The 12,284-nt window shown below is 47.5% G+C and overlaps 1 protein-coding gene across 3 annotated transcripts in view; it reads right to left on the reverse strand.

Annotated features, from left to right (window-relative positions):
• Window positions 1-12,220, reverse strand: part of wasf1 (WASP family member 1) — a 36,758-nt gene extending 24,538 nt beyond the window's left edge. Inside the window, exon 1 of one of the 3 annotated variants that reach the window (XM_029140549.3) lies at window positions 11,828-12,220. The gene's annotated coding sequence lies outside the window, so the exon portion shown is untranslated. Of the gene's footprint in view, window positions 1-1,997; window positions 2,140-11,827 lie in introns of those variants that run through there. The other 2 variants (XM_029140552.3, XM_029140551.3) reach the window with 2 other exon arrangements.
• Between the last annotated feature and the right edge of the window lie 64 nt (window positions 12,221-12,284).

Below are 12,284 nucleotides of genomic sequence, written 5' to 3' on the forward strand. Positions count from 1 at the left end.
CCTGCTCACAGCATTAAGACCGTGTGTGGCTGCAGGAGTTCACACCAATGACCTTAAAGCACCTACAGCACCTGGTACAAACCTACAAATGTGACTGTAACAGACACAGAACACAGCAAAAAGGTTGAGGACTGAAATGAATGGAGCAGAGAGCAGTAAGGTGCAGTTCAGATGCTCAGACTGAATAATTGACCTAAAGTCGCGATGAAGCCCTAATTAAAGTTGACATCAGCTGTGTTAAAGGCGAGGTGTCGCCTTGATTGAAGAATAAACACGGTGTCCGTGGAAACGTAGGCGAGACTAGTCCAGGAAGCGGCTCAGCTTTAGATGGCTCGAGGGCAGAAAGAGGGAGTCCGGTAACAGGCTGTGTCGAGGTGATTCATCTCGGAAGCATTTTAAATGGGGGCATCAATGTCCATAAAAGGAGACAATGAGAACATGCACCTCTCGGCGCCGTCGTTAAAGTGGTTGGAATGAGGTGTGCGGGTGATGCTAAGCACCGCGTCTGTCACCCACACACCTGGCCACACACAGACACACACTCCATTCCCTTCCTGACTAGGCCCACCCCTCGACCCACTGCGTCCCGTAGCCTCACTAATGGATGGGTCCTGTGTTACCATGTTGGCCTTCAGCATATAGACACAAACACCATCCAAGGTGGAAATCAGGAATTGTTGCAGTTGGTTTGTGCGATTGCGTTTTTCCCTAAGCCGTCGTAGTTCATTGCATGCGCGTGACCCTGCTGGACACCTGTGTTTAGATAAAGTCATGGGTAAAAAAGACATAGGTCAAACCTAGCTCTATTTCTCTGCCACGCGCACACACACACACTAGCTTGTTTACCACACATACACACAGATCATGACAAATGTGTCTGCAGGGCAAGCTCATGCTGTTTTGGTGCTCTTCCCTCCTGCGCTCAGCTCTGTCTCTTCAAGGCCTCGTTCCTCCCTCGTCCCTCCGTAGAGGAATGTGTTGTCCTTTTAACAACCTTCCTCCTACCTACTGGGTCATACGAGTTATTTCTGAAGATGACGGAGAACAGGTTTGGTTGGGGGGTAAAAATAAGATTTTAGAGGGCAATGATGACACAGAAAGTGAAAGAACCATTATAAGCTCAGCCGCCAGAAAATAAATATCGGACACCAGATAGAGAAGTGATGGATTTAAAAGCAACACAGCTGTATAGGAAAGACAATGATCAGGACGTTAACTTGATTTTAAAGACTTCCTTGGACGTCGTGCCACGGTGCAGGCACATTTGTCTGTGTAATTAATGACTGCAGCACTTATTTGCTGCCTGGCTGATTGAATAGAAGTTAACTCGAGCCCCCCGCGTCCGCAGGAGCGGCGATTTCTCCAGGCTCACGCGGTCCCTCGGACGCTATAACCACACAAACACAGCGCATTTATCCACCGGGGCTCCAATAACATGCTACGACAGGAGGTTATGAGGCAGAGTCGCTCCTCTGAGAAACGCTTACACATCATTCTGCTTCTGACAGATGGGGAGGAGAGAATAAAGGAGGCAGCAAGAGAGGGAACAAACACTAAACCTAAACCCATTAAAATGTACAAAACCATAGCAACAACATTATCCAACAAGGAGTACAGTATACTTCTGCTTAGCCTGAGGGTCTGAATAAGCAACACAAAAAGCACTTAATGAGAAAGATGAATAAAACCAGATGAATAAAAGACGCTTATAAAGACTAACGTCAAGGCCTTTTCTAGTTTCTGTGACTGCGTCGCTCTGGTGAGAACATTTAAATGTTTAAACGATAGCAAATCACTTCAAATGTAAATGTAAAACATACAGTACGCGATCAGATGGAACAGACAAACAGCAGACAACAGACCATCAATGGGGTGAAAGGATACAAAGCATTTAGTGATTACTCTGAGACAGACTTCTTTATGTTCAGCATAATGGCTGCTCTGTAAAACAGGGACGTGTAAAGCAGAATTGACAGTTTTTGACATATTTCCTCTACCTTCTAGTTTCCTGCTTTATTTCTCCTTACAGTCTATGGGCTAGCGAGCCTGCCCCCGCTCTGCACACCCCTTACCACTGTCTTCCTTCTTTTACAGTCTATCCATCTTGGGCGGTGCTTCCCACTGTCACCTATCACCATGGCAACGGCTGCAGGGGGATGTCACTGGTCATTTTATAGCATCCCGGGGACGGCAGAGGCAGGGAAAAGCAAGGCAGCGAAGGAGGAATGAAGGGGGCTGCGATGGGGGTGATAGGTCAAGACAGCGGTAGCGGCTGAGCAATGTAATGAGAAGGCGAATAGCAGGCTACTCATCCATTGTGTGCACGCACAAAGGAGCGCACAAGACGGCACGAGTCAGTGAGGAGCCACGGGCCCCCGGTGGTGCGGCTCATTGCACTCTGGACAATATGTCCTACTAGAGGCTCTAATGAATCCTAATAGAGCGTTTACTCACTCACGCTGCCACACAATGTAGCAGCGGGCTGCTTAACATGGAGCAGGTCAGGGGCTTTTTTACTTGGAGGGGCAAACCCGCGGCCACTGGCTAATAACTGACACACGCACAGCAGTGGAGGCTTTGTTATTATCAGTGGAGTTGATTCAGCCACAATTGAGCGGGACAACGAATCAGACAGTTGCACAACGGGAGCAGGAGGTCTAGTTTTTACTTATAGATGCCAGTGAGATGAGATAAATATTCTGCTAGAAAAGACCCGTGTGCCCATGGAGACGTCACATTAAAGTTGCTCCATTAGCCTTGAATGATAATAGATTTGCATCAGGGTGCTTTTCACTCGCGAGCCTTTCAGCGCGGCTTGAAGACGGTACTGTGGCGTTCACTCCGACCGGCCGCTTTGTCCTCCATCACTACGTTTCTCTCTGAACGGCGAACATGTGCAGTCACAAAACCACAGGCGTCCAATCAGGATGTTGGCAACGCCACAGTAGCCACTGGCTGAGGGAGCACAGATCACCCTGGCGAAGCTTAGCAGCAGATGCTTTGAATCAGGGACGCTGATACCCGGTGCAGGACAGCCACCACAGCTGATTATACAGAAACAGAAAAGAAATTAAGAGATGTACATTGTCAGACTTGACACTTGAAGGAGGCTCCTCTGCTGCTGCCGTCTGCTGATGAAACGACTTCCCTCTGTGACTTGAGCCACAACAGGAAAAAAACATGACTGGCTCATCATTTATGTTATTGTAATGAGGCGGCTATAAATTTTTGAACGCTGTTTGTGCTTTCATTTTCTCCCTCATTAGCACATGTGACTGGATTTCCATCTTTATCTCCTTTCAAAAAGGCTCAGATGGCCGGACCCATTTTAATCGCAAGATAATGCTCTTCTTGGACTTACTGATGAAACACTAAGAAGAGCCGCTGAACCTCAGACAGCAAACAGAACTAAAACAACCATTAGCGACTACAACATCCCAGTTTCCCCCATGGCCTCGCCTGCCGGTTAGAATTCTGCCCCACGCAGCACCTCTTCAGTGTTGAGATGACACCTCGCAGGTCCTCGCCAGGCGCTATAGCATCTTTTGTTGTCGGGCTAAAAATACACGTGCAGCCCCAGTGCTGTCAGGCTGGGCTCAGACAGCTATGCTAACTAGGTTTGCTGCTGGTGGGGAACTTTACAGGCTGCTTGTGGCAAAGGATGCGGCTTCACGGTCAACTTATGGCCTCTCTTCAAGGACTTTTTCCCAGCTGATACTTGGAATTCTCTGACTCGTTCCCGGCAAGTTCTGCTCCACCTGAGTTCTGTAATCCGGGCCCCTCGTGTCCGTCCATTTTTCATTTCACAATTTGACAGTAAGAGACCCCCAGCCAGGCAGGGCTGTGAAGCAAGGCGGTGGTCTAGCGCTACAGCCGGCGCCGATCGAACCCAGCGTTTTGGCACGCCGCCGCTCAGATCGTACCCAGGTACTCAGATGGCGCCGATCCACCAGCTGGCCGGGTTTCCGCGGTGCTATAATGCTGCCTGGAAGCTGTAAACAAGCTTCAGGACTTGCTTCAGACAAAAAGAAAACAACCGCAAGACGACTGCTGAAAATGTTAAGTCACAGATGTTTTCAACAGCAATTTAAAAATAGAGCAAACACAGTTCTAGTATTGAATACATGAACTATGGAGGGTTGTGTCTTTGTGCAGCAATAAAACATTGAGTCGTTGGATTTTCTTGGTGCTGAACCAAGACATTTGATTGTGAGTTTTCTTTCTATTGTACTTTAAACTCATAGTATAATGAAAGACGAGCCTTAGCTGGACACAGCCAACGTTATAGATCGTTACAGAAAGATTAGATTACTCCAGACATTCATTTAGCAAACAGGCTTTATTCCGCTGTAGACACGCACAAGTAAATATTCATGGGCGTCTGTGTGCCAACATCAATGAGGAGAGTGTCTGACGAACAAACAGGCTCAAAGTTTATCTGCTGAGTGCACAAAAACCGACTGGTATGAATAATGAAAGCCCGCTGCTCAATAATAAATGTCTGCATGCTCGTGCCGTGCAGCTGCGCTTGTTTGGCCTGTGAGGGGAACTGCATTATGCTGTATGAACTCCCTGGCTGTTCATGCCGACGTGAAGGACATGCACACGGGCCAAGCACCGCTGCGAACCCCTGGCAGCTCCGACAATAGAGGCCACGGCTGTAGAAGAACAGAAGATCGGCATAAAGCAAGCACGCTCGCAGGCCAAGAAGCCTGTCAGACGGGCAAAACACTTCAATTAAGCAGACACGCCGACCAAATGAAACTTGATTTGTTCCATTCATTGCGTCCCCTCATTTGCTAGTCAGTAGATATTGGAAGGGTGCTGCTCTTCTAGAACACACAAAGCTGCTTTGTGTAACCAAGCTCCTGCAGCGACACTATGACAGGTGACTGTGCACGTCAATATGCATTATTCCGTATATTTAAAAGTGCCAAGAAAACTTTGTGCAAAAAAAGAAAAAAGTTTCTAAACTTGGCTGACTGTTAAACAGAGATGGAGGGTGTCCAGAGCTTTTTGGGGAAAAGTACAGCAGAGACGTGAAGCGACAAAGAGAAAATGAGAGGGAAGCGGCTTGAGGCACAGTGAGAAAACAAAGACAAAAAAAGCAGTGTGGGTGGCGCTGGGGAAAAGGGAGAGAGGCCGAGATCGTTTTCTCCCATTGAGATCAACTTCTGTGTTTCAAGCTAGAGAGGGAGCGTAACGAACGAGAAGAGACCGTCGTTGGGAAGTCACTGATATGGCTTTATTTATAATTTACTGCAAATGAGTCAAGTATTGTGAGTCAATAGGGTACAGTGTTCTGTGATGTAGTGTTTCACATTCGCATGACATCTGTAAATATCCCCCGGGTGGGAACGTGTCAAAATCAATTAGACTTTGAGGGTGAAGACATGCGAATCAGGTCTGGAGCGCTCACCTATCACCGCTTTCATTGCCCCCCACTACCTCAATGTAGTAAAAAAGTGCAAATGCAGCACCGCCGATGATTGTTCCTCTATAGACGTCTTGTCTAGAAAGAAACTACTACTAAGAGAGTATGCGTTTTATACGTCAGGTCTTATTTTGAAAACCAAACCAAAGAATTTTAAAACTGTACTAAGCAGAAGATGAAAACAAGGATTCTGAGAACTACCCAGGAAGCTGGCAGCAGCTGAGGGAGACAAGGGGGAAGGCGGGGAGTATTCGGGGGATAGACTGGACTGATCAGACAGTGCCCTGGGCAGCTGTGCAGACCTCTCATCAGTCTGTCTCCTGAGTTTGTGTTCGGTGTCACCGTCTGCCCACGAGAGACGATGCTGGGAACAAAGCGCTGGCAGGGCCCGGTGCTGATGCTTAGTGAAGGTGTCCTTGCTGCGGGGAGGCCTGAGGCGGTGTCAGTGGACAGAACAGCAGGACTGATCACCGAGATCAACAAGTGCTAATTCAGTTAAATACAGCCCGCAAAGCCGCGGTTGTAGGCTTTTACAGCTTCCTGGCAGTAATATGGGCCAAAACATATCTTAATGTGGAAAAGTGCAGTCAGAGCCGTGTGTGAGCAAGCGTGTAGTAGAGGGATCTGATAGCAGCGAACCTGTAAAACAAGACTTTAAAAGGAAATTGGAACAGCAGCAAAATATTCGTATCACAGTTTGTCTGCAGCTGCAGCAATAATTAAACAGACTCTAACTATTATTTTACCCTCCAGTTTTGTCAGTGGGAGGTTGGGATGAATGGGCAACAACAACACAGAACTTGAATGAAACAACCTATTACTGTTAATGCAACCAACGAACAACATGTTAAGTTAAGGACGCAGTAAAAAGCGTATGCAGGTCAATGGGAAAAAGAAACGACCCTGAGGACAGGGTCACTGGAGCAACAGGCCGGCTGAGAGTCACTGTCCTATGGGCCTTCCCCCCCATCTATAGGAACAGCAGCATACTCATTAGGGGTCAAAGAGTCGGCTGCAAGCCAGCGTCATGTGATCCCTGTCTGTTGACATACCAGCATCCCCCTACCCACCCTCCACTCCACACAGCCCACATGCTCACGCTGACAGTAATGCTTGAAGGTGCCACTGAAGGCAAAATGGTGGGTGAACAGCCTCGGCATGCAAATGAGAAATGTGGTGGGAGGACAGAGGCTGACTTGATTTGGGTATTGGTCATCCACCTAATTTAGGATTATATTGATTCCTACTGCATGGCAAGCACTTTTTCTTTTTCTGTTTTAGAGCATGGTAGACTGTTACCTAAGGGGTCTGCATGATTCAGTTCACTATATTTAGATGGAGACACATATTGAGACAAGACATTAATTCAACGCTGAAGAACTGACGTACAGTACAGACCTGATTGTTATGTCTCGTCTACCTTTCAATTAGAGTTACTCCATGCCCCAGTTTCACTTGTGTATGCAGTAGACAATCTGCCTCACTATACCCCGAAAATGAGTGGTCACACAGGAAGTGTTAATGTAAATAAGGCCAATTACTCTTCCAATACATAACTTAAATAAGCTTGAGCTGAAAAAACCCACAAAGATTTGACCTTTTTTATGCTTGATCCAAGCTGCTTTTCCAGTTTTTAATTTAAAGCTGCAGGCTACATCTGGTCCGGTGAGCAACTGCCCCACTGCTACCGCTCCCTCTCCAACGTAACGTTACCTTTGTTTGAACTCGCAGTGACGCTGCGTACAGAAGACAATCTGGCCATGCCCCAGACACCGTCGACGTCCAACTAAGGCATAATCTTGACCACAGAGCTGACAGTCGTTATTAGCCTCAATGGATGCGGACAACACTCGCCTGTGCTGCTCCAGCTGATGTGAAGGAGGCCATACGAAGATGGGAGAGAAGAATAAAGAACGGGGAGGACGAGATGCTCTGCAGCAGCCATAGCAGTGGAGAGGCCGGGCCTGTCTGTCAGCACCTATCTGTTAGCAGCGTAAACCGGCCTCTTGCCTCAAGTCTCCACTGCCATTTATATAACCACACATGCACAAAAAGACCCCTGACCTTACCCTGCATCACAGGACGGACCCACATGAGCTGCTACTTTACCATTTAGTTGAGCAAACTAGTTAAATCCCACAAAAGGACAGTGATAGAATCAAGCTAAGGTCGTACGGGGCAGCACACGGACATTTAGGGACATATTTACAAGCGTTTTATTTTCTTATTATCAAGCTTCTTGTTTCAGAATCCACGTCAGTGGTTAACGGTCGCATTGACTCACTAAGCTGCAGGCACACATTTAGAAATAAAGGCTTATGTAAGCGAGTGATAACTGTCTAGTTGAATAGAGTCTGGACCTAATTTCACCATCATAATATAGAAATGATGGAAATGAAAAAGCTGCTGATATGCACAAACAGCAGTCACTCTGATGTCTTATGGTTTCCTCTGGCACTGGATCCAGTGACTTTCTTTTGAAGATGCTTCTCTCACCTCTAAGAACCTCTTGAACTTTTTCGCGACCCCTGCTCCACAGCAGCGGCTTTGACCTGCTGAACTGACAGCATAGCTGTGCGATAGCGCACATCAGCAGCTGCTGAGTAGGACTGATTACGGCAGCGTTCTCGCTGGGGGTTCCTGCGAACCACCAAAAAACAAAAGAACAGCGAGGCCGCCTCTAGTCTTGTGAGATGGATAAGAAGCGCACACTCATGGCTTCTGCCGGGCTGCCGTCCAGCTCAAATCAGTCTTGGGTCTCACACAAATCCGAGGCGAGGTGGGACCCCCGCCGTGAGCCGCAAATGAACAGCCAAATATTGGTTTCTAATTGAAAGCAGCAGTTGTCTGTGTGCACAGGCACCCCCCGCTGTGGACTGTGGACAAACACGCTGCGATGGTAAGAGGCGACTTCCACTTTTGCTTTCATTACTGTGTCTCAGCACTTTCTGCTGCAGCGAGAAAAGAGAAGACAGCATCACTTTATAAGATGCTGAAACATTCTTTTATGACGCTTAATTGTTTTTTTTAAGACACTTTATTGTAAGAAGAAAAACAAGAAGCAAGTGAGAGGTGAAGCAGCAACCTTGAGCTAGAGATAAAGCAAAATAAATGGTACATTATGTGTTTAAAACAAAAGCCTATTGAATCTTTTATTTTTAACTTCATTTTCATTTGCTGAAGAGAAACAATGGTGAAGGCAGAGACGATAGTGGTGAAAACAGATCGCTGTCGACGACGGGCGAGAATACAGAGCACGCTGCACTCCCCTTCATGTTGCTTAACTGTTTTGCTTAACTTTGCATATTCCAATCTATTCAAATATACGCATGCTAGCCGTGCAGCTGCGGGGACCATTTTAAAGTCAGGCAGCATCCAGAGCGAGCCCATCCACAGAGCAGAAACACAAGGCCCAACAATGCCCTGCCCCTGGACACTGTACGCACACAATAAAGCGCTGGGACTAATACCCGGGGTCGGTGCTCCGTCCTGCTGAGAACAATCCTGTATCCGATTCCCTCCTGGAACGGGCGAAGGCTCCATTGTATCATAAGGTATCAGACTACGTTTATCATCGTTAATATCAACGTACACATGACACCACAGGAGTCCTCAGCAGCCCATGCTTGTCTAACGTATTTGGCTCTTATAGGAGAGACTAACCTAGGTCAGCCACAGGGCACTGCAATGCCCCATGTCCCACATACCACACCTGGCTGAGACTGACTGATAAGTCATGGGGACTAGCTAATATTGAGAATTCTTCCCCTTTCTTCGGGTGCGTTATCATCTCTGAGTGTGTCTACGTGCACAAGAGTAACCAGGGTTCTCGAGTAAATCACGTGCATGCAGGAAATGAATCTGTGTGCACTGGAGTAACTCGGTTACCATGAATCTATGCGTTCACGTAGCAGATACAGAAGGTAATCAGATTTCTAGCTAAAGGAAATAATCAGATTTCTAGTTCATCTAATTTTAAAGCTTCATGACGGAACTTGTGTTGTGTTATCATGACACTTGGAGTTAATCCACTTTGCTCTGGCCTGCGGTCCCTCCCCCTGCTACTTACGCTCACAGAGACGGGAAGGAAATACAGGCGGAGATATACTGTACAGTGAACTAAGAGGGAGCGAAGCCAGAATTAAGAATAAACCTGGACAACGCGGGGACTTCTCTGCCACTAAGCGGAGGCAGTGGGAGTGAGACCCAAAGAAATACCAGTCAGCTGGGCTAACTGAACCCTGGTGTCCCTCTGTCAGGCCAATTTAGTCCAGGGACAGAAGCAGTATTATAGCGCTGTGGGCCTGGCTTAGAAGAAGAACAATAGCTCCAGTGTGTTGGAGCCTCTGGAGCATCCACACAGCTGGGAGATAGGAGGTCCTTCTGTGGCTCCACTACATGGCACGTAAAGGGGTGTTGCACATTGCACACACACAAATTTTCTTTGTCTGCCTATCCTGGATCCCCTGGCCCACCTCCCCCCACCCCGATGCCAGGCACTCATCACTCATTTCACTCTCATCTCCCCTTCCCTCGCCACACACTCCCTCCGTTATGCTATCGCCCCTCCTCACCTCTGTGGAGTAAGACAGAAGGGAAGGGGGGAAAGAGATATTCTTCCTATACTAGCACGAGAAAGGCCAGGGACTGGCACAGGATCAGAGCAGCCTCGACAACTAAGAGGAGTCCAAAGGACTCAGCAGGAGCTTGCCAAGTTCTTCCAGCACAGGGGCCTCAGAAACACAGGCGAGCGCAAATGTGTGGGAATGCCCTCTCGCAAACGGAATCAGACAGAACTGCATAGTTCCTCCTCTATTCTGAGACACCTATAGTCCATCACTACTTCAGCATTCATTTGATAGAACGTGATCACTGTGTCTGAATGATTTACCGGGATTGTGTCTTGAATCCAACTCTTGATTCGGCCAACGGCAACAGTTATACGACCCTTCCGAAGGGTTACGAAACCCAGCCTATAGCTGCCGCCGCGTCATGTGACAGCTCGGATGCCTGTTGCACACTGATGCATTTAACAGCTGCAATGTGTCCCGGGCATTTCTGTCAGAGGAGTCGAGGCTCGTTGCATACGTACCGTGACAACTTCGGTAAACAACATCCATTTTGGATTCTGACGAAACGTGTGAATCTCTGTGTACATTGCACCATATTCCAGACAGTGTAGGTGTATGTAGCTGTGAGGCTAATTTTAGTTCTGCTTGCAGATATCGACATGGTGTCTAGACTTAAAGGAATTTCCTCGTGATGCAATAGTGATCAAATATAAACAGTCCTGATAGTAATGATTATTTAACCAGACTAATATAAAGTTATCAGCCCACATCACATCCAATCACTGTGACTCTGAGTCTTGTGGGTAAATAAATTGAGTGCATCACAGAGACAAACTGACTACACTAAGCTACTGCAGGGACGGGAGCTCACAGACACAGTGATTTTTATCAATGGCTCTGCAGCCGATGTGTCAAAAGGAAATTCATTCATAGCTCAAATTCCTACTACAAGCTACTAAACTATGCAGCTGTGCAGAGTGAATCTCAGTCAGGACCCGAGAATATGCCCAGTTTAATGTAAACAACACATTACAGCATACGGCTCCACATGAGCTGGGCTCATGTAATGGAAGCTGCGTCCGCACTGCTCCACATGCACACTTTTCTTGCTGTACTCTTGGAGTATTGAGAAAAAGGTTGGGAGGTAGTGCACACGTATATTTCCTTTGTCTATGCCTGTGAAGTAGTACAAAGGTTTCGAATTTCACAAAGCATGATTTCCACTGGACTGAAGGCTACCATCCCCCATGACTGCAAACCAGGCAGGCTGGAATAGACCCCAGCCCCTCTCCTCTCCCAGGCAAGTCAGCGCATTCACAGTGGGGGAATTAAAATCACATATCGCCGATGCCAGCGGATCGCAATCACAGCGCACCCAGCTGCAACTCCGCGACCCCACTGACAAATAAAAAGAAGCCCACGGGGCTTGAGGCTTTTGCAACGCCGGACAGTTTGCGCTGCACCGCAACGGTTCTCGCACTAACGTGATGTTGCTCGGTGTCGACCTGAAGACGCGGCTTCTGCGGGAGCTCGTGCAGATGTGCAGAAAGGCACCGTTAGTTACTCGGCTATGATCGTTTTATAAACACTTGTGGTGGTTTGGCCACTTTCGGCTCCCAACAACGGGACACGTATCACCTGTGTAATAGGTTAATGTGGTCAGCGATGGCCAGACAGGGTTGAATTACCCACACCGTTATTTGTCACAGCGCTCCGGGTTAGCTTCACTCTAACGTGGTGACAAATTTCAAAATTACGTTACTAAAGTGTCTTTATCAAGTTAAAACTGGCAAAAGACAAAACAAAGAAAGAGACAAAATACCTGATACGTTCGCTAAAACCCCTCTTAATTCATTGCCATCCTCACTGAGCAGCGGAGCGTGCCACCGTGTCCAGAAATTTAAATCCCCGGGTCGGATCCATGATTGTACTGTCTCTGATATCAAATGTACTCCTGCTGGAAGAGGCGGCGGAGGCGAACCTGGCACTTCTATCCAAAGGGACTCTCTGCGAGGATAATGTCGGAAGTGGCAGAATAAATTAAGTCCACTTAAGCAAAGAGCTGTGTCTTCATCAAAAATAAATCCCTCGTTTTACTTATATGTAACACATATAGACTTAACAACACTAATTCAGTTAAATGACGTCCATCCAAAAGAAAATGTCCCCGTTATTTTCAGTAACAATGGTACGTACCACTCTATTGTTGGGGCGCGCGAGAGAGTCCCGAGCGTTTACCGTGTGCTCGTGGGAGGCCCGCGGTCAGCGCGCGCGCTCGC

Source organism: Betta splendens, chromosome 24 (assembly GCF_900634795.4).
Source record: "Betta splendens chromosome 24, fBetSpl5.4, whole genome shotgun sequence".
NCBI lineage: Eukaryota > Metazoa > Chordata > Actinopteri > Anabantiformes > Osphronemidae > Betta > Betta splendens.